General features: G+C 47.4%; 1 protein-coding gene across 2 annotated transcripts in view; it reads right to left on the bottom strand.

Annotated features, from left to right (window-relative positions):
• MAPK6 (mitogen-activated protein kinase 6) overlaps window positions 1–13,099 on the bottom strand; it is a 32,280-nt gene extending 19,181 nt beyond the window's left edge. The window contains exon 1 of one of the 2 annotated variants that reach the window (XM_058665841.1): window positions 12,911–13,099. The gene's annotated coding sequence lies outside the window, so the exon portion shown is untranslated. Of the gene's footprint in view, window positions 1–12,129; window positions 12,335–12,910 lie in introns of those variants that run through there. The other variant, XM_058665843.1, reaches the window with a different exon arrangement.
• Window positions 13,100–19,407: the final 6,308 nt, after the last annotated feature.

Below are 19,407 nucleotides of genomic sequence, written 5' to 3' on the forward strand. Positions count from 1 at the left end.
GGCTGCTTCTTCATACACACTTTCGGCAAAGTCTTTGGGCCTCCTTCTAATGCTGTGTGACCCTAGGAGTACCAGAGATCCCTTTTGGGATTAGGACTTCAAGGAGGCTATTAGCGGAGATTGGTACCAGTGAATAATCCTGGGAACCTAGGGAGAAGGAGGAACTTCACACTAAAACACCAAGGCACAGCAGGCTTTGCCTAGTACATAAGCAGTAATCATGCTTAGCCACTAAGTCAGACTTTTAAAGTCAAAGATAGATTATTGCATTTTGTCTGCTCACGTCTCCTGATCCACATGAAAATATCAAAACTTCAGACTACATACATTGGTCAGTAAATCTCAACGGGTTCACCCAATTCTAACACTTAATGATCTACAAAAGCACAGACTATATCTTTTGTTTCACTGTTTTTTTTCTGAGCATTTAATATGGGCAGTACACCCAGCTTGGGGGAGACACAACTGTGATTCCCATATATTGAACATCAAATACAACCCTTTGCACAAATGTCTGCCTTATAAAAATAATTATCAGTATGATAATCCTTAATCTGTTATTCTAACACCCAAACCTTCATTACTGAGATTGTGTTCCTAACTGTTAAAGAAACACAGGAACTAAAACCCTGAGCGGGAATTCACTGCTAGGAACATTTTAGGGCCCGGTGTGATGGCTCAATGGCTAAATCCTCATCTTGCAAGTGTCAGGATCCCATGTGGGTATCAGTTTGTGTCCCGGCAGCTCCACTTCCCTTCCAGCTCCTTGCTTGTGGCCTTGGAAAGCCGCAGAGGATGACCCAAAGCCTTGGGATCCTGCACCCACAAAGAAGCTCCTGGCTTTGGATCAGCTCAGCTCTGGCCATTGCAGCCAATTGGAAAGTGAACCAGCAAATGGAAGATCTTTCTCCTTGTCTTTCATTCTCTCTAAATCTGATCTGCTTTTCCAATAAAAATTAAATCTTTAAATAAAAAAGGAACATTTTATTGATGAAAGCACATCACACGATCACACCTCTACCTAAGTTAATGAGGAGATGCAATTATAACATGGACCCAGAAGCACAGAGAACCAAAAAAAATTTTTAACAGCTTTGACAAAAATAGACTGTTCTTCCATCCACCAAAGTGTCTGGGGCATTAAGGAAAATCTGAGGTCAAAACACTAGATGGTGGAGTCCATGCCATGGCTTTATAGATTAAACCTCTGCCTGCAGTGCCAGCATCCTATATGGGTACTGATTCATGTCCCAGCTGCTCCACTTCCAATCCAGCTTCCTGTTATCGCATGGGAAAGTAATAGAGGATGGTCCAAGCAAGTCCTTGGGTTCCTGCAGCCATGTGGGAGATCTGGAGAAAGCTCCTGACTCTGGATTGGCTCAACTTTGGCAGCCATTACGGGAGTGAACCAGTAGGCTCTCTCTGTAACTCTGGCTTTCAAATACAAATAAAACTGTTAAACTAGGTGGAAAAAAAAGACTCCTGGGACAGGCATTTGGCACAGCAACCAAGCTGCTGCTTGTGGTGCCCACATCCCACAACGTGGTATCTTGAGTTCAAGGCCCAGCTTTGTTCCCAGCTCCCACCTCCGAATGTGCATCTTGGAGGCAAACGGCTCAAGCACCTGGGCTCCTGCCACTCACCTGGGAGACTGACATGGAGCTCCTGGCTCAAACCCAACTATGGCAGGCATTTGGGGAAGTAGAAGACAAACCTCTCCCATCTTTATCTGCCTCTCTATGTATTATTTTTAAAGATTTATCTTTACTGGAAAGGCAGATATGCAGAGAGGAGGAGAGGCAGAGAGGAAGATCTGTCCGATGATTCACTCCCCAAGTGGCTGCAATGGTCAGAGCTGAGCTGATCCAAAGCCAGGAGCCAGGAGCTCTTCCAGGTCTCCTACACGGATGCAGGAACCCAAGACTCTGGACTGTCCTCGACTGCTTTCCCAGGCCAGGGAAGGAGAGCAGTCTTTCATTCTCTCTAAATGAAAGAATAAATCTAGGCAGCTGGATGGGAAGAAGCAGGGCTGCTGGGATTAAAATCAGAACCCATAAGGGATCCCAGCACATGCAAGATGAGGACTTTAGCTATAAGGCACCAGGTCCTGTATCTTTTAAATAAGTAAAATATTGAATTAAAACATGACTTCAAAGGAAAGCACACTCCTGGATCCGGACGTGAACTAGGAGGCCCTTCCTGTTCACTACCATTTCAAGCTCTCTCCTCCTCCTTTTTCTAACAGCATCATCACTGCCTATCTGCCAGCTCTCAGCAATGTAATCTAATCCTGCAGATCCTCCACTCCTGCAGGCTCCAGGGCAACACTCTCTCCTCTAGTTTTTTGTAATTCTGTTATAAAATAGAAGGTTTGGGACTATGCTTTACTGACATTTTCAAGAAGAAGCTGGTAATTAGTGGACACCCTAAAAAACCTGTACTGAATGAATTAACATACACAGCATGTTTTACTTGACAATATAAAGTTTTATAAGACAAGTCGGTGTCTCAGAAACTGCTCACACTCTGACCTCCCAGGAAGGAGGTCAGTGCAGGTTCTTCCATGTGGACCTTCCTTTCCAGGCACTCCACCAGGAGCCACTCCCCCTGAAAACCACCTAAGTCAGCCAACAACTGAAGAAGCACATTTGTTTCAACCCACTCATACTGAAGAAACAAAAACACTGCAGCTTTGTTACAGCTCCTGATTTATCTATTATTACAGCAGTGAGGAGAAGGACTGTGCCTCTGAAAGAGTCCAATCTATAATGAGAGAAAGTCCTACCCACCCATGTAACATCAACAACAAAGTGGGCATCGTGACTGCTCTGATTTCACATCGCTGAGGCCAGCCTCGCAGTATCAGTGGAACCTAACCCAGCTTTCAGACAACAGCTCAAATGTAACTTCTGCTGGGACTGTAAAAATTGATTTGTTTAGTCCCAACTGCCAATTCAATCTCCCAAGGCCCATGACAAACAAACGGGATCACAGTGGGGGCATTTTGAATATTCCCAGAATATTAAGACAGATATTCCTCCTAAGATCGGGCCAAAGAAATAAGGCAAAAACAGATTAAGAGAAATGGGGGTAAAAGTAGAATGCAAAGAAAATTTCTCAGCAGTGCAAACAGCTGGCAGCAGTCTAAAAATCAGAGAGCTCCAAGCTCCAGCAAATCGATTGTGCAGAAATCCAAGACAAGAATTTTTTAACCTGATAAAAGACTACAACCAACAAATGCAAATTCAAAGAACCCCAAGCAGAATAAACACAAACTCAGACTTAGGTACATTGTAGCTAAACTGTTAAAGTGTGAGGAGTGACTTGAACATGGGCCCTGAAGGCCTCAGCCATTTTGGACTCCGTGCTATTTCCCATAGCTCCCAAACACCATTACATTTCTACAATTATCCCAAGAACACACACTAAAGATGAAGGGCCCAATTACTTATATTGGGCACAATGCATGTTTTAAAAATTATCTGAGAGGCAGAGAATGAAAGAGCTCCTATTTGCTTGTTCAGTCCCAAAGGCCCACAGTGATGATCTCAGTGGTGCTGGAAACTCAATCCAGGTTTCTCACCCAGGTGGCAGAGACTCAACTTACTGTGTGCTACTACCTGCCACTTCCCAGGACCTTCATTAGCAGAGCTGGAAAGCAGGAGCTGAAGCTGGGCATGGGACTCACTCTGATGTGGGCGGGGCCCCAACTAGCATCTTATTAGCCATCAGGCCCCTACAAGCCAAGAACCTTCAAGCATTCATTTTATATAGTATGTAAAAATGTACTGAGCACTTAGCATGTGTCACACATTATTGATACAAGTAGGGAAAATTCAAGGCCAACACTGGTGTTGCAGTGCCACAGCTGCCAGTTCAAGTTCCGGCTGCTCTACTTCCCATCCAGATTCCTGCTCATGTGCCTGGGAAAGCAGCAGGGGACAGCTCTGGCCCCTACACCCATACAACAGATCCGGAAGGAGCTCTTGGTTTCAGCCTGCCCAGCTCTAGCCATTGCAGCCACTTTGGGAGTGAACCACTGGATGGAAAAATCTCTTTCTGTAACTCCTCCTTTCAAATAGCTGGGGGGAGAGGAGAGGGAGAGGGAAGGGGGGAGAGAGGGAGGAAGGGAGGGAGGGAGGAAGGAAGGAATAGATAGCCAAGATTGTGTTTCCCAAGAGCTCACTGTTCCAGTGAGCAAAGACCAACATAAAGGTTAAGTCTAACTTCAAGCCTAGCCATATACTATGATTTGCACGGCTAGAAAATGGCCTTCTGAGTTGCTGAAACCCTAATGCCAAGAAGACAGTACCAGCTCTGCTGACAGATGGGAGGACACCCCAAACAAAGGAAAACAGCAAACCATAGAGTACTGCAAAAAAGATGTGAAAAAATGGAAGTGCTTTATTTGCCGCAAATAAATTTTGAAATCCATGCAAGACAAAACCTGACATTTTGGAAGGCAAAGACGTCAGTACAGCGATGAGTTCCATAGCAAAGGGAGTGGGAATTGAGACACGAAAATGGACAAGCAGGTAGGACTGGAAGAGACGGGATTTTGAATTTTGTATCTAAGAACGAAGCAAAACTACTGAAGAATTTTAAGCAAGTAACTAACATGATCTCAATTACATTTCAAAATAAGAATTTTGGCTACTGGGAGGAGAATGGACCAAAGAAAAGAGGGATGCTAAAGCAAAGACCTACTAAGTTAAAGGTCATGTCAAGTCCTGGCATTTTGGCACAGCCAGTTAGGCTGCCACTTGTGCTATGCATGTCCAACATTGGAGTGCTGGTGCAAGTCTCTGCCTCTCAGTCAGCCCCCTGGGAAGGCAGCAGCAGATGGCCCATCTCTGCAGACCCCTGCCAGCCATGTGGGATAAAGTTCCTGGTCCCTGGCTTTGGCCGGACCCAGCCCTGGTCACTATGGACATTTGGGGAGTGAACCAACAAGCAGGTGAAAAATCTCTCTCTCTCTTTTGCTCCGCCTTTTAAATACATAAATCTGGTTTTCTAAAAAATAAATAAAGCCTATTTCAGTAAGTAAAACTGACACGATGAAGGCCAAGACTAGGGTGATATTAATGAAGATGTAACAGATCATTGATCAGATCATTAAAAACGCACACTGAAATACATTCAATGTTGGAGACCAAGAAAACTTGATGAGAATAGGGTAAAGACAGGATTAAAAGAAGGTTGCAGACGCCACTTACTGAACTAGAGAAGGCTGGGAGAAGAACAACACACAAGGAAGGTATTTATTTTGTACCTGTTAGTCTATTTAGGTAACAGGAGGTTAAGGATGTTAAGGGTAGTTGAATATTGTATCTGCAGCTTGGGTGAGAAACCTAAACCAGAAACACAAATTTAGAAAATATCCATATATGTGTGTGAATACAGTACCAACTGCATTCAAGGTGGATACAAGATCCTGTTAGCAGGACTTGGTAAACGGAAGCAACCAGCAACCTTGAGTGCAGCACTTTCAGCGACAACATGGTGACAGAATGGAGTATGCTGAAGAGCAGAGGAGGGCCAAGAGTACACAAAGACATCTCTTAAAAGTCGGCTTGGAAAAGAATCAGAGAAATACAACTGCAGCCAGGGGAGAAGGTAGAAGAACAGTGCCGGAGAGGCACTGCCCACGCCCACTTTCCACAATGGCAAGCAGGATCTCACCTGCACTGGCCAAATGGGTAGCTGCTCGCCACAGCTAGTTGCTGAACTGAAATACAGCTGGCATGCCTGAGAAACTGAATTTTTAATTTGTATTTATTTGAAAGAGAGAGTGAGCAAGCTTCCCAAATGCCCTCAGAAGCCAGGACTGGGCTGGGCTGGGCTGAAACCAGGAGCCTGGATGCCACCAAGTCTCCCACATAGGTGGCAGTGAATCAAGCTCTCACCCACTGCCTCCCTGGGTGCACTAACAGGAAACTCGGCTCAAGCAGAGGAGGGTCTCACTCCAGAACACCAGCATGAGATGCCAACTGTCTAGTTTAACCTACTGCGTCACAACACCCACTCTTACTTTTTAACAATCGCATGTAGCTAGTGGCTCCCACACTAGACAGTACAGCTCTACAGCACACAGGTATACTAATAGGATCCAAAAAAAGTTCATAATGTAGGCAAGAAAAAGATCCTTGAGACGGAAACCAGAGTACAAATGGAGGGATCTACAAGGGCTACAATATGAATGAAGGCAGGCACAAAATGAGCACTTGGTAGAGATCAACACTTAACATGAGAAAATGTAGTAAATGTGGTTGGAGTCTCAGCTTTAAAATTAAATTGTAATAATGTGAAAACAATAGTCTCACCCACTTTCCTGTAGCCATTGACCCTTTGTGCCCTAATCAACTATGTAAATATTAAAAAAAAACAAACCAAAAACGTGGTGCCTATATGGGATGCTGGTGCCATAGGCAAAGGCTTAGCTTACTATACCACTACACATTACTGGGCCACAGTGGAAAATGTAAAACATTTACCACCTCTTCATTTATCCATGAAGAAAGAAAAATCATTAAACTGAGTCTAACCAAGTGTTAAACTGCAGCTTGATCTAGTTCAAAAACAGTGTGAGCAAAGATCACCTAGATCTGTGATGAAGGCGGTATCAGGAACCAGCTGCAGCTATTTAAATACAGACTAAATTCAAAATCCAGTTCCGGTGTGCTAGTCACTTGCTGGATTAACAATATTCACACACAACTAGCGGCTACCTACTGGGCAGCACAGCACATGGAACATCTCCATCGTCATACAAAGTTCCTACTGAACAGTGACTAAATCCTCACATCCTCTGACTTACTGCAAACAGCAAATCAGAAGCCCCAGGTTCTCCCAATCACCCACTAGTCAGCAGCCAGGCACACACCACTCAAAAGACCTGCTGACCTGAATCACATCATCATCACCTGAGACTTGTTAAACCAGAGATTCTAAAAGTCAGTCTGAGATGAGGTCACGACTCTGCTCTTCTAATCAGTTCTCAGGACAGTAGATCCAGGAAGCATGCTACCAGGATCAACGTCTCAGATCGCTGAGGGCCTCATTTTCCTGGCTGTCACCTGGCGCAATATCATGCCCACAAGTGCCCTCAAACACTAACATTTTAGGATCCTATAGCTGTACAAAACTAAGTGTATACGAATATTCATGCTGCAGAGGCTGACTTTCCTGGGGTACACGCTAGGATTTCTTTTTTTTTTTTTTTTAACGTTATTACTGCAAAGTCAGATGTAGAGAGAGCAGAAGAGACAGAGGGAAAGATCTTTCGTCTAACGGTCACTCCCCAAGTGACCGCAACGGCCGGTGCTGTGCTGATCTGAAGCCAGAAGCCAGGAGCTCTTCCAGATATACAGAGAGGAGCAGACACACAGAGGAAGACCTTCCATCTGCTGACTGACTCCCCACGTGGCCGCAACGACAGGAGCTAAACCAATCTGAGGCCAGGAACCTCTTCCGGGTCTCCCATGCAAGTGCAGGGTCCCAAGGCTTTGGGTCGTCCTCGCTACAAGCGAGGGAGCTGGATGGAAAGCAGGGCTGCCAGGGTTAGAACTGGCGCCCATATGGGATCCCGGTGCATTCAACTAGTTCACCGTGCCGGGCGCCAGCCTAGGATTTTACTTATTTATTTATTTATTTATTTTTGGAAAGGCAGATATACAGGTAGGAGAAGAGACAGTGAGGAACATCTTCCACCTGGCGCGTTCAAGGCGAGGACTTGAGCCGTTAGGCCACCACGCCAGACCCCCATGCTAAGATTTCAGCAATTAATTTTATAATTCTTTCGTGTCTGCGTGTGGAAGGAAAAAAAAAAGATACCAAATATAAAAACATGACTCCCTACTTAAACATTAATCTTTGTGCAACATTTAGAATCTGATCAATAAGAAGTCTGTCTGAAAGACAAACCTTTTAAAACTTTATGAGCGGGCCCGGCGGCGTGGTCTAGCGGCTAAAGTCCTCACCTTGAAAGCCCCGGGATCCCATATGGGCGCCGGTTCTGATCCCGGCAGCTCCACTTCCCATCCAGCTCCCTGCTTGTGGCCTGGGAAAGCAGTTGAGGACAGCCCAATGCTTTGGGACACTGCACCCGCGTGGGAGACCCGGAAGAGGTTCCAGGTTCCTGGCATCGGATCGGCGCGCACCGGCCCGTTGCGGCTCGCTTGGGGAGTGAGTCATCGGACGGAAGATCTTCCTCTCTGTCTCTCCTCCTCTGTGTATATCTGGCTGTAATAAAATGAATAAATCTTTAAAAAAAAAAAAAAAAAAAAAACAAAAAACTTTATGAGGTGGGCCCAGCGGCATGGCCTAGTGGCTAAAGTCCTCGTCTTGAAAGCCCCGGGATCCCATATGGGCGCCGGTTCTAATCCCGGCAGCTCCACTTCCCATCCAGCTCCCTGCTTGTGGCTTGGGAAAGCAGTTGAGGACGGCCCAATGCATTGGGACACTGCACCCGCGTGGGAAACCCGGAAGAGGTTCCAGGTTCCCAGCATCAGATTGGCGCGCACCGACCCATTGCGGCTCACTTGGGGAGTGAATCATCGGACGGAAGATCTTCCTCTCTGTCTCTCCTCCTCTGTGTATATCTGGCTGTAATAAAATGAATAAATCTTTAAAAAAAAAAAAAAACTTTATGAGGCTCGGCATAGCGAGTAAAGCGCCACATGTGACACAGGTATCCCATATGAATGCCAGTTCAAATCAACAGCCGATCCACTTCCAATGCACTTCCCTGATGGCTCAAATCCTCGGACGCCTGCACCCAAGTGGGAAGGTTCTGACTCCTGGCTTTGGCCCAACCCAGAGCTGGCCAGTACATCCAGCTAAGGAGAACCAGCAGATAAAAGCTCTCTCTGCTGGGCCCAGTGCAGTAGCCTACTGGCTGAAGTCCTTGCCTTGCAGGTGCCAGCATCCCATATGGGTGCCAGTTCTAATCCCGACAGCACCGCTTCCCATCCAGCTCCCTGCTTGTGGCCTGGGACAGCAGTCGAGGATGGCCCAAAGCCTTGGGACCCTGCACCCGTGTGGGAGACCTGGAAGATCTAGGCTCCTGGCCTCAGACTGATTCAGCTCCTGCCGTTGTTGCCACATGGGGAGTCAATCAGCAGATGGAAGGTCTTCCTCTCTGTCTCTCCTCCTCTCTGTAAATCTGACTTTGAAAATAAAAATAAAATAAATCTTAAAAAAAAAGTTCTCTCTACTTCCCCCTTTGTCCCCCTGCCTTTCAAATACAATAAATAAAAAACACTTTATCAGAGGGGCAAACTGTCTTTTCCAAATATGCACTTGCTGGAGGGAAAAATTAAATGCTGGGCTCAGCCCACATCACTGTCACGCTAAAATCATCAGCTCCACATGAAAGCAACTCCCTGGAAAAAGCCATTTACACTTACAAGAACATGGTCATGGTTGTTTTTATGAAGTCTCAGTCAAAACTCTGAGCAGTAAACTGACCAAAATCCCCATACCACGGACAGGCTGTATGTCATGCCACTGCCCACCCTACAGGCTGGAGAGCAGCCAACAATACCACAGGGACGTTGCTTTGAGGTACCCTCATTCCATTTTAACAGGAGCCCTAGAGGAACACAAGTTCAACAAGCCAAGCAAACAAGGAACCTCAGAGCAGCTGGGAAAAGGCTCACCACTCCACATGCACCACCACTGGACAGAGGAGAAAGGCAGCGACACCAGTTTGCTATTAAATTCTTGATTAAATTCATGATCGCTAACTAAACAGGAAATCAACCATCACTGGATTACAGTCAACTTCTAAGAGTGTGATGGTTTGAAAATCTTCAGTACTTATATCCTCATCCCGTCAGAGTCCCCATCTGCTTGTTCCCTCCCCAAATGCCCAGAAAGCCAGCAAGGGGCTGAAGCTGGGAGCCAGCAACTCAATCCAGGCCTCCCACATGAGCGACAGGGACAACCACCTGAGCCCTCACCTGCTTGCCCAAGGACTGCACTGGCCGGAAGCTGGAAACCAGAGCTGGAACAGACAGTTAAAAACCAATACAGGACACAAACATCCTAACAAGCATCTCAAGTGCCCCTATACTTTCTATTTTTTGTTACTGTTTAGAACAAAGTATTTTTTAAGCTTTAGTTGAAACTTATTAAAATAAATTCTTCTGGGCCCAGCACAGTAGCCTAGTGGCTAAACCCTCATCTTGCATCGGCCAGGATCCCATATGGGCACTGATTTGTGTCCTAGCTGCTCCACTTCCCATCCTTATGGTATGGCAAAGCAGTAGAGGAAGGCCCAAAGCCTTGGGACCCTGCACCCGCGTGGGAGACTGGGAAAAGCTCCTGGTTCCTGGCTTCAGATTGGCTCAGCTCTGGCCGTTACAACCAGTAGGGAGTGAACCAGCAAATGGAAGATCTCACTCATTTTCTCCTTTGCTCTATAAATCTAATTTGATCTGCTTTTCCAATAAAAAATCAATACATCTTTAATAAGTAAATAAGTATTTTTAAATGCTTTCATGTATGTTATATATTTAAAAAGTGCCTGCAACAATGCCTGTTCCAAATTCTTTTTTAAAACAGAAAGTCATGTAGCTGACCAAAAAAAACATTGAGAATACCGTTTTACTAATTTCATGACACAAAAAATGTTCCCGATCAGCACTGTATCTGATTCAATATGAAAACTGCTAGCAAAACCTTTCTTAAATCATTTTCTAGACACTAAAAAGACAGCTTTTACATAACAGTTTAAAACATAAGGTCAAGTTCCATCCACACCATAAAGTTCTATCAGTCCTTTATAAATAACCTGGAACAAACCTCCCTCCATAGAAGCCAAAGAGCAGCTAGTATCGCACGGTTCAGCAGCTAATCAGCAATTGATTCCACCTTTCCCGTCGGCAAATGTTACACAATTCCACCTGTAGGTGATATGATACCCTTTTTGAATGCAACTGAAGTAGCCATTACTTTTTCAAAGAAACTGCTGTTCCTCATTAGAGAGGAGAGGATTACAATAGGGACAAACATTTTAGCCTATCATTTAAAAAAAAAAAGACATGCAAAACGGAGCCACGTAGCTGCAGTCGTGGGCAGAATGAGTCATCATCCAACTCCAAACTTGCAGCACTTGGAGCTTCCTCCTACCCGACCCCATCCCCTTCAACACCGCCCGCCCCTGAGTCAGCAAACCTTACCACCTTGCCCGTTCTCAATTCTCCTCGGACGCTTACGTGAACTTAGTAAAAACCCTCCCACGCTTTCAGCACAAAGGCTTGTCGTTAGACACGTGCTTTATTCTAAAAAGTCAATCTTCTCTAGATTCTGTTTTAATCAGACTACTTCTAATTGTCTTGTGCAAAGACTCCAAAATAGCCTCCTAAATTTAAGATGTCCCCATTTTCCAAAATTTTCCCCCCAAACCAGTAATACCTAGATAATGCAAAACGTCCTGCTCGGATCGACGATTTCAATTAGGCTGCATTGAGAACACCAACGAGCAATTCTACAAGTTTCACAAGGCAATTATTATTTACACTGCTCAGCACGTAACAAGCACTTCATAAACATGTCTGAACAACTACTAGCTAAAAGCAACTCAAGTTTCTTCCTTCCAACTCAAAACTCCGTTTCAAACAGCAAAATCTGACCTGTGAGACCTCCCTGAAAAAGAAACCCTCCAGGCAGTACCCTTTGAAGACCAGACTCGCCCAGTCATCTCAGTCTTCGCATCTCACTTTCCAAACGTTAAAAACAGCCTATGGTTAATCAAAACTTGAACAAAAATAAACCAAGCTGGAAGACTCAGGCAGCAGAAAAGCACTTTCAACCTGTTTGCTCTTAACGTCTTCATCTATGGCTTCCTCCTCCAGTCCCCTCTCCCCCTCACCTGTATCTGTCTAAACAGAAAAACATCTGAATCTGTTTAAAAAAAAAAAAAAAAGACTGAGGTGAGACTGACTTAAGAGCACTTAGGGCCTCACACGTGAATGTTGCAGCTAACACAGCAGACTTCTAATTCCGCCTCACCAGTTCCCTTCACTGGACTTCTCCCCACCGAGCCAAAGCAAGCAGGGAGCCGGCCGCCGACACCCGAACCGGTGGAGTCCCACGGTAAGCGAGGACAAAAGCCGGCCAACGCACCTGCACTTCTCCACCAGCTCACACGTCAGACTGAAACGCACTGCCAAGCGCGGGCTGACAGGCTTCCGTCAGGGGCCTCGTGCCGACCACCGCGGCACGACCCGAGAGCAGCCGGGGCTGGGGGTGGCGCGTCCCCGGCCAGTCCACAGGGCCTCTCCGGCCGCGCGGCGCTCAAAACTTGGGCGGACTTGGGCGCTCCGGGACGAGCACGCGCGCGCGTCCCCGCCGCCTCGCAGCCAGCCGAGTCCGCGGGAGACTTTGCCCGGCCGGAGTCAGCTGAGGCCGAGTCACCGGGGCGGGAAGGGGGAGGAGACGCGGAGCATTCCGAAAGGCGGCGTTGCCAGCCGGCCCAAGGCTCCGCGCCACCTCGCTCTACCCCGGCCGGCGCCGCCGGGCTTCGAACCCGCAGAGCTGGGCGCAGGCGGCTGGCACCGCGGCCGACCGGGACAGGCGGCGGCAGCGCGAGCGGCCCCGGCGAGGGGCGTGCCGGGTGGGAGGGGCGCGCCGGCCGCTCGGCCGACCCCACGACCCCCCAGCCCCGCGCTCGAGGACGCGGCCGGCCAGGCCCGAGCGCGGCGGACCCGGGGCCCGGGCGGCAGACGGAACAAAAGCGCCTTTGTTGAAGGGCGGCCGCCGGAGGGTCACGCACAATGGAGGAGCGAGCTCTCGGCTCCGCCGCCGCCGCCCGGCCCGCCGCCCGGCCCGCCGCGGCGCCCTCCACGGAGTCGCCCCGCCGACGCGCCCCGCACACGTACACACACACACGCGCGCGCGCACTCACGGCACTTCTCCGAGTCATCGAGGGAGCGCGGGGCCCGCCGACAGCCCCCAGGGTCGGCTCAGGTCTCCGGCTGTGCTGGCGGCAGCGGCGTCTCCGAGGCTCTCGCTTTGCCGCAGTCGCCGCCATGTAACCCTGACCCGCGCGAGAGAGAGAAAAGGGAGGGCGAGGGAGCCGGGGCGGAGCCTCGCCGCGCCACGCCCCCGCCACGTCACAGGCTCACTCCACGGGCGCCCCCGCCCCCGCTCGGCCGCCCGCGCCCGCACGCGCCGGAATTTCCAACGCCCGTGACTGGATGCCGCGCGCCGGCGGCGGGGGCGGGGGCGCGTCAGCCGCTTGGCGGGCTGTGCTGGGGAGGGAGGTGGGCGCCCTGACTGCTCCGCCCGCTGCCTCGGCACCCGGGCACAGAGTGTGACCAGACTCGGTGCGAGCTGTGTGCAAGGCACGGGGCAATCCGAGAGAAACCCACCTCGGTCCCTGCTCCCGGGAGCTCCCGGAGACCTGGCCCCGAGGTCTGCATGGACCGACTGCAAGTGGTCGTTAATGTGCCAGTGTGTGAGAGAGTGCTGAGGGGAGGCACTTGGGAGAGGACCCAGGAGGTGCTGAGCTAGGTAGAGGAGGGCGGGGGGGGGGGGGGGGGGGTGGGAGCGGTCAGAGGTGCACCTGCCCAGGGACCATGGGGGGCGGGCACAGAAGCAGGGGACCTGGCTTGTAGACTAAGCCAGGTCCACACAGCTGGGGAAGGGGATATATTCTCGGGAACGGTAGACTGGCTCTTTTCTTGGGCATGGCGCATGCCTGAAAAAAAGCTTGGGTTTTTGCTCATGGCTTATAGAAGCCAAGGAACCTTCCCAGTGTTTGTGTGAAATGTAAGTGGTATTTTCTGAAGTTGGAGACGCAGGCCAGCAGCTTTTTCCAGTGACTCAGTCACCATCCAGAGAACCAGACCTTCAACAGCCCCTTAGCCAATATTATACGCGTCTTCAAGAGCGCCGCAAAAAAACCACTTCAAAGAGTGCACAGTGTCTTGAAATTGCGCGGCTAGAGTGAGCGCAAATGTATTTTTTTTTCTATGTAGAACTGTGTGACCTGAATGCCAGGTGTGAAGTGGTGGTGGGTGGGCCAACAGCCACCCAAGGAGGCCAGTTCCCCTTACAAGACTTCCAATTTGTGGGTGCAGACGCCCCCTCTGCAAGAGGTGTGCCTTACCTGGGGGCGCTGTTCAGCTCTAAGCTCCCCTCCCACTCCCATGAACATCTCACCTGCCCCTCCCATCAATGTTTGGTCCCCTGGAGCAGCAGCAGACATAGGCTCTGTGCTTTCCCTCCAGAAACTTCATTCCGGCACTTCATTCCAAGTGCTAACTGCGCTTGGATATAAAGACTATCCAAAAAAAAAAAAATGTGGATCACATAAAAATGGCTTCTAGGGCCCAGCGCGATAGCCTAGTGGCTAAAGTCCACACTTTCCTTTTCCCGGGATCATTGAGGAGGGTGGACACGGAAATGGGGACAAGAGTTTTAAAGAAGACCTGTAAGGGTGAGCTGAGGGGGAGTCAAGTCCAGTAAATTGGTGAGAAGGGAGCTGTTGACCCAGATAACACAGAGTGCAAGTCTGGAGGTACTGTTCTGACAAATGGGTTTTGTGGAAACTCTTGAACCCTCAGTAACTTGCAACTTCTTGGGTACGAATTTCTTGGAACTAAAGACATGTTCAAGCACACAGTCAAACTGAAATCATGTTATTGCATCAGTTCTTAATCTTATTGTGTGGCTGTAAATGGAGTTCTCACTAGTTTTTCAAACTACAAGTTATGACCCATTAGTGAGTAATGAAATCATTTTAGAGGATTACCATCTGCATTTTTTCTTAATTAAGTACAGCAAAAAAAAAAACAAAACCCTGAATAAAACAGCATTGCCCCAGCAAAGGGTAAACATTGTTTCATGTAACTTCTATTTTGATTATGTACCACGTTTCAGCAAATATGTCATCCATTGCAGAGTATGCCATTATTTTATTTATTTTTTTAAAAGGTTTTATTATTATTGTAAAGCCGAATATACACAGAGGAGGAGAGACAGAGAGGAAGACCTTCCGTCCGATGATTCACTCCCCAAGTGAGCCGCAACGGGCCGATGCGCGCCAATCCGATGCCGGGAACCAGGAACCTCTTCCGGGTCTCCCACGCGGGTGCAGTGTCCCAAAGCCTTGGGCCGTCCTCGACTGTATGCCATTATTTTGTGTACTATTAAGAAAGGGCCCAGAGTACACACTCTCTCTCTGTGTTTTTCTCTCTCTCTCTCATTCGTTCTTCCTTTCTTTCAGGGATGGCACAGGCCAGTGTCTGGTGCCCTGTAAGATCTCAGTAGGCAGGCTCACATCCCGTACAAGAGTCGCTAAATTTGAGTCTGCGCTCTGCTGCTGATCCTTTCTACTCAGGCAGACCCTGGGAAACATCAGGTGATACTTAAGTGTTTGCTTCCCGGACACTCACATGAGAAATCTGAATTGAGTTCCAACATCACGCCTCCCTCCATCTTGTGCCAACCCAAGTTGTTGCAGCATTTGGAGAGGAAACCAGGGAATGGAAGATTTGTACCTACCCTATTCTATCCTTTCCTCTCCTGTATCCTATCTTTCTCCTCCCCTCCTTTTCTCTCTCCTCCCCTCCCTTTTCCTTCCCTTCTCTTATCTAAAAAAATATAAAGAAATAAAGAAAACTTTTAAAGTATAAAAACTTAAAAAAAGAAGAGTCGGGCCCGGCGGCGTGGCCTAGCGGCTAAAGTCCTCGCCTTGAAAGCCCCGGGATCCCATATGGGCGCCGGTTCTAATCCCGGCAGCTCCACTTCCCATCCAGCTCCCTGCTTGTGGCCTGGGAAAGCAGTTGAGGACGGCCCAATGCATTGGGACACTGCACCCGCGTGGGAGACCCGGAAGAGGTTCCTGGTTCCCGGCTTCGGATCGGCGCGCATCGGCCCGTTGCGGCTCACTTGGGGAGTGAATCATCGGACGGAAGATCTTCCTCTCTGTCTCTCCTCCTCTGTGTATATCTGGCTGTAATAAAATGAATAAATCTTTAAAAAAAAAAAACAAAAAAAAATTAAAAAAAGAAGAGTCACCTTTGTGGTGGAAGAATGCAAGAGAGGAAAGGAGAGTCTACCACAAGCCTGAACACTTCCTGATCACGGACATGCAAATTACCTGCTCCTGTTGGACCCTGATGGGAAAAGCAAGCCCTGAGGACCAGGATCCACTAAGAAAGGTTCGACTGGCAGAAAGCATTGGAGCTGGCTTGATCTCCATCAGGAAAAGCAGCACAAAGACACTCCCAGAACAAAGGCTGGAGCACCAAAGCTCAGTTGGGAAAACAGGAGGCAAAGTCCAACATGCCTGTGGCAATGAGGATGAGTTAGCAACACACTAAGAAGGCTCTGAAGGCCGTGCCCAAAACTTCTGGATTTTATGCTAAAGGCAACAGGAAGAGGAATTTTGATGTTAGGATTAGTATGTTAGAACAAGAACTCTGGCCTTAATGGGATGGTAAATTGGATGAAGAGGAGTTTGGAGTGTGAAGATTGTAGGGGAATCAATTCACTGCTTTTTCTGCCCTGCATCCAACATTCTGGTAATGTTAATCTGATATTCTCTGTGGAAGCACCCACTCTTGTGTAAGTCAAAACTGGTCACATGTCACAAAAACCTAAGCCACATTCTGGTTTAAGCATGAGAAATAGGATGGATTGGGTTGTTGTGACATCTCTAATATCTGAGGAAAGATGGTAACACTAGAGTGATTCCTGACTAGGCTACTTACTTTGCCTTAAAAAAAAAAAGATTATTTATTTTTATTTCAAATACGGAGTTACAGAGAGAAAGAAAAACAGATCTTCCTTCTGCCAGTTCACTCCCCAAATGGCTACAATGTCCAGAGCTGAGCTGTTCCAGAGCTGGAAGTCAGGAGCTTCTTTCTGGGGCAGGGGCCCAAGAACTTGAGCTAGCCTCTGCTCTTTCCCAGGTCATTAGAGAGGTGGACTGGAAGCGGAGCAGCGGGGCCTTGAACAGGCACCCATACGGGATGACAGCACCAGCAAGCAGAGGATTAGCCTGTATGCCACCTCTCTCTTTATCTTTTTCCAGTTAGATATCCTAGGATGATACAATGGAAAATGCTACAGTTCTTCAAAAGGGAGGGAAACAGATTTTTACCAATGTAGACTACTAAACTTGATGCCAATGCCTAGACAGTTTCTAGTATAAGTCATGAAACAGTGTGTTACAGAAAAATCCAACAGGTCATCATGAATTCTTTCCAAGTTGTGACCGAGAACCATGGCTTCCTTTCTTGATAGGGTTATTACATTATCAGACCAGGGTTTGTTGGGAAAACAAGACACCTCTGTGCGTAAGATGAAGGGATATGGGTTTCCATTGTTAAAGACAAAGGTTGATGCAAAGAATGCTGATCAATGGCATGATTCGTGGGTACTTACATGTATTTTCCTTCTTTGTTCAGTCCTAATATAGTTTATCAATGTCCTGAGTCACTACATATTAAATTTAAGAAAGATACAAAACTTAGAGTATGACAGATGTCAGAATAATTATTCAAAATTATGTCTGTGGGTTGTAATGACTGTTTAAAAAGGTAATATTTGACTGTAGTAAAGTATACTATATCTTTGCTCACAAAAGTCCCTTGAAAAGGGGTAGTAAGATTTAAGATACCTTGCTTGACCTGAGAATGTGACACTAAGTTATACAATTCACATGGTATGAGCAATCAGGAAAAAAAAATGTAAGTTATGAAATATGTTAATAGGAAACAGTGTCTGGGGACCAATGTTGTGACACAGCATGATAACCTACCACCTGCAACACTGGCATCCCATAGGGTCACCAGTTCAAGTCCCAGCAGCTTCACTTCCAATCCAGTTCTGTGCTAATGTGCCTGGGAAAGAGGATGGCCCAAGGGCTTGGGCCTCTGTAACCACATGGGAGACCTGGATGAAGCTCCTGGCTTCAGCCTGGCCCAACCTAGCCATTGTAACCTTTTAGAGAGTGAGCCAGCAGATGGAAGATCTTTCTCTGACTCTACTTTTCAAATAAATACATCTTTAAAAAAAAATGTCCAAGTCACAGGGGACACCAGGCTTGTGCTAGTCAGCTCAGAATTTCAGAACTCCAGTGTTCAAAAAGCTACCATGGACAACAAACTACAGTTCTTCAAGAGCAGGCCTCTAGGAAGGGCACAGAAATCACAATTGGAAGAAAAAGATGTGAGGACTGGGTCTGTATAACCTTGCAGGTTCAACAGAGGTTTGCTAAAGAGGTATTTGTGTAGAAGAGAAGATAGCTTTCTTGCAAGTTGCTCTGGAGTTCAGATCTAAGGCCAACGGGAGGAAGATTTTGGCTCAGCATAGGAGAGGACTGTTTCGGGCATTGGAACCGAGCCATGGTGGACAGGACTTCCTGGTGAATCAGGTCTGCATCAGTGGAAGCATTCAATCAGAAAACAATGGCCACCTGTCAAGGATGCTATTAAAGGCATTGCTGAGGGGAGGTGGGGTTGGCAGGGAGGTGATAACATCCAAGGTCACCAGCTTGAGGCTGCCCCATGTCTGCTGTACCTTGAATTCAAAATGACTGCACTCCTCCATCTGTTTATTTGCCTTTCAAATAAAATAAGTACGAATTACAAAATGACTACTCTCCTAGGCAGGATTTCTAGAAGAACATATTGTAATTTAACTTCAGCTTTCCACTGAAGAAGTTCATTGCCAAGTACAGTTGATTCTCACAGAGTATTATTTTCCATTGTAGTGATAATTCTGTAATGTCATGGTGAATATGGAATTAGTAAAGGCTGAATCGTTGCTCTAGAAGAAATACAGGGTTAGTTTCCCGCAAAGCTCTGCTCACTTTGGGGCCAAGCAAGTCAATAGGTAACCTTGTTTTAGGTGTCTGTTTAAAAGACACTTTGCTTTTTGCTGATTCTAAGACATTGAATCAGCATTGGAACTCATGCCTGAACAAAGTTCAGGTAATACATGTTTTCTCTGCAGGACACAGCACAGCCTTTTAGAGTTTAGGTGTGCTACACAACATTATACTTGGGGGCTACTGTAAACAGCAACATCACCAACAAAAGGCAAACTGAAAAACAGGGCACTAACATGGAAAAAACACTCAGGTGCTGCATGAGAATGTAACAGGCCAAGTTGGGGCGGCTGGCCCTGCACCTTCAAGCACCAGCATCGCATACAGGCACCAGTTTGTGTCCCTGCTGTTCCACTTCCGATCCAGCGCCCTACTGATAGCTTGGGAGGCAGCGGAGGACGGCCCAAGTCCTTGGAACCCTGCACCCATGGAGGAGATCAGCTAGTTCTGACCATTGTGGCCATTTAGGGAGTGAAATAGTGGATAGAAGACTTTTTTCTGTCTCTCTTTGTCTGTAAATTTGCATCTATAACAAAAATAAATAAATAAATGCCAAGTGG

This window comes from Ochotona princeps, chromosome 6 (genome assembly GCF_030435755.1).
Source record: "Ochotona princeps isolate mOchPri1 chromosome 6, mOchPri1.hap1, whole genome shotgun sequence".
In the NCBI taxonomy this organism is placed as follows: domain Eukaryota; kingdom Metazoa; phylum Chordata; class Mammalia; order Lagomorpha; family Ochotonidae; genus Ochotona; species Ochotona princeps.